We start from the raw sequence: 3,632 nt of genomic DNA, 5'->3' as shown, positions 1-3,632 counted from the left end.
GGTGGGGCTTAGTTGCTGGCTGGGGTTAAACTACAACACACATGTAGACAAGATGCTGTTTATATAAAGAGAGTCCAGAAATACAACCTGTCTGCTTTCAGCTAGGAAAATATTTGCAGACCATTAGCCTCTTTGGAGTTGAAATGAACAATTTCCTTCTCCAGCAGAACACAAAGAAAAGGTCACTCTGATTTTGAGATAATGGCTGCTGTTATCTACAAGAGGGATAGGATGTGAGCATTGAAGGTCTTGCTTTGTGTATTCCAGAACATAACTTTCAGACGGTACATTATTCTGAGAATCTGTTACAGTGAGGGCTACAAAGTTTCTCTTCTCTAATGAGTAGTGAAGGAAGGAAGGCAATGTAATAGATGAAAAAATATTTGAGACAAATAAGATGCTTAGAGAACATTTGTTCTACTCTCCCAGTCACTTTCTGGTTTTCCCTTTCTGGTTTTGGTGTTTTTTCTTTTCGGCAACTGCTTCTGAAATCTTATACTTAGCACTAGCATCTAATTCTCATCTCACTTCATCCTGCCTCACTTTTTTACTCTGGAGAAACAACTAATCATACTGCCAGGGATTTACAATTCATTATGTCTCCGTATTACAACAGGATGACTCTCTGAAGAACTGGGTTTGATTCTTGCCTCTGACATTGAACTGTGGCATATTTTTGGGTAAATCCCCTTTGATTCCATCTTGGTTGGTTGAAAAGTCTCATTAAATTTAATTTACTTTGTGTCTGTATTTCTCTTTCTACTCTTAGGTGAGATTTATTTGTGCAAGGTAGGCAGGTTACCTGTCGAAGCCTGAACTAGTCATCCTCATATTCACTAGAAAGAAATAAAAACTGCAATAGGATCATTTGTCCAATTCTAAGATAAAAATTACCTCTTTAGGTGCCTATTTCTCTGCAGTGACTATAAAAAATGGGAGACTAGCATAAATTGAGAGATGTAACTTTAAAATATTTATAATTAAGTGAGGTGAATTGCATGTTTTTTGAGTAGGACCTCAGGCAAAAATACTTTAAGTACGTTGTTTATTTAAGTGGCCAGAATGGAGAGCTCTCATGATAAAATTAAATGTGGTCAATTAACATATCAACCTAAATCATTCTGTAAAGCTTGAGGAAGCATAATAATTTATGGTTTGTATGTAGCAGCAAAACTGGGAAGAAACAGAAAAAAATACAAATGTGAAACTCTTGGGTTTTGTCAACTTTATTTTCCATCGTTTATGCGGTCAATTAAAAAAGAACTGCATAACACAGAAGTATTTGGCTTTTTATTATTATTATTATTTTATTATTATTAGTGTCTCAGCTCTGTTTCTCTCTGGCATTTGGTATCTTAATCTGTAGGATTTTTCAAATCTATCTGTTATATTCTGAGTAGGAAGCCTGTGTAAAATGAAAGAAAGAATACTTACTCCCTTGCAATTACAATCCCCACATAACAGTCTTTTAAAGATATAAAATGTGTCTGTCAAAAGGAAAGTTGTACGTTCATGTTTGCGTCTACTGTGGCTAAAACAAACCAAAAAAAAAAAAAGACTTAAATCTCAGCAAGAGGTGTCTCAGGTAATTATAAAGGCATTAGTTATAAAGCATTCTAACAAGAAGTGTCTCCAGACAGATTGCAATATTCTCATTTGTGGCTTTCATTAGGAGCAGACTGTATAAATATATAAAATAATTCTTTAGGTAAGCAGGGCCTCCCTTGGAGAAAGAATATAGGCTAGGCAACCTCTTGAGGACTTTCCAGCTGTATTTTCAATGATCTTTTGGTTTTGTGCTTAGCTGCAATGAAAAACTAGAGAGCATGTCTATCAGGACATGGATTTCATTGAGAGAAAATTGGAGAAAATCAGGACACAGGCTGCACAGAGATCTTCAAAACAGAGCCAGCTGAATAACTTGTTATTGATACATGACTCCAAATGCACAATAATAATTTTGTAGGATCATTACATGTTGAAATTTCATGTTTATGTGAGCTACCAGACTCATGTTATTATTCCTCCCTTAGTCTCTTCAATTACTTAACAGCACAGAACAAATAAATTGGTTCTTTTTAAACTACTTGGAAGATGCTTGACGGAGAAATGCTTGATTTACAGGAGCAATACGTGCTATGGATAACCATGCATATAAATGGCTCCTTTCTCTCATGAATTAATAGCACAGGGAAAAGCTTTGCTGGCATTCCAGAACATGAACAATCATTGAGTGTTTCTCTCTGCTCTTTGGCCACCCTTACACTGAGGACTGTCTTATTCCACAAAAGGCTTTTTTGAAGATAATAGGTCTAACAGGAGCAGCAGAAGAAAGGTGGTAGAACAGGTTCCTTCTGATCAGAACTCCATCCACTTGATTAATGGGTACAGAGATGATTTATGCAATATATTAACAGAAACAGCTGTTGGCAATGCTATTTATTAGTGACTGCATCCATAATTAAGACCTGATCACAATGAAAAATAAAGTGCTTATCTTTAATATGTAAAATCTTCTGGAGACGGAGAGAGAGAGAGCACCTCTCCTATGCTGGGTTTCTGTTGCCTTTCTTTGATTCAACTGTCCGTGATTCAGCTCATCTGAATGCTTATTGCTTTCATTTTCACCCAACTTTCACTCTACATAGAGGAAGTAATACTGGGCTGACCCATCAGGGAAAGGAAACTGCTGATGCTCAACTGGTTTGAACAGTTCTACATTGCTACCAGCTGAGAATGTGTCTTACAAAGTAGTGACTATTAGATGATCGATAGATAGATAGATAGATAGATTAGATAGATAGATAGATAGATAGATAGATAGATAGATAGATAGCTATTGCTATCTAGATGATATGAATAGGTAGAAAAATAGACAGACAGGCAGGCAGATAAATAGATCTGCTGCTTCTTGATTGTTTCAGATGCCAAGATTGCAAGACTAACATACTGATTGATTATCTTCCTCCTAGATACTTAATGGTTATAATAATAGCTGAGGTCAATCTGCCAGTGGTTGCTCATGAAAAGTAATTAATCTGGTTCATACCCTTACTCAGGGGAAAATAAATTATGTATATATCTTCCTTCAGTTGTCCTTTGCAGGCAGAATTTCCCGGCTTCTAAAGCACTCTCAATCTAGATACAGAGTAAGGGTTTCTTTATCAAGAGAAACAGAAATTTAAGGTCTGTGAAAGCTCAGAAGTAACATGTCAATCAACTGAAGGTGAAAGCAATCCATAAACTTGAAGTCATCTGTTCATCTCTGCATTCATACTATCTGGTACCTGGAAGGAATCAGATTCTCTGTGTATGCCACTCTCATGCACTACAAAGTGTACATGTGGATTAACAATAATTTTTGGAAAAAAAAACTTGTTTTGGGCAGACAGATGTAGCTGGATTCATGTTACCTAAAAGCAAACAATCTTTTGCCCTGAAGCAGTCAGGCAGTTGGACGATACGATCATTGTAGTTCCCTTCCAATGGAAAATATTCTATTCTATTCTATTTTTCAAGCTAAATTTATAGGTGGTCAATGGAGACAAACAGACACTTCCAAATGTCAATTCAGTCTCCCTTAAGGTGTGTTGCGGTTTAATCCGGCAGGCAGCTAAACACCCACAGCCATT

This window comes from Aptenodytes forsteri, unplaced genomic scaffold (genome assembly GCF_000699145.1).
Source record: "Aptenodytes forsteri isolate BGI_AS27 unplaced genomic scaffold, ASM69914v1 Scaffold80, whole genome shotgun sequence".
Taxonomy (NCBI): Eukaryota; Metazoa; Chordata; class Aves; order Sphenisciformes; family Spheniscidae; genus Aptenodytes; species Aptenodytes forsteri.
This window is presented reverse-complemented; position numbering follows the sequence as displayed.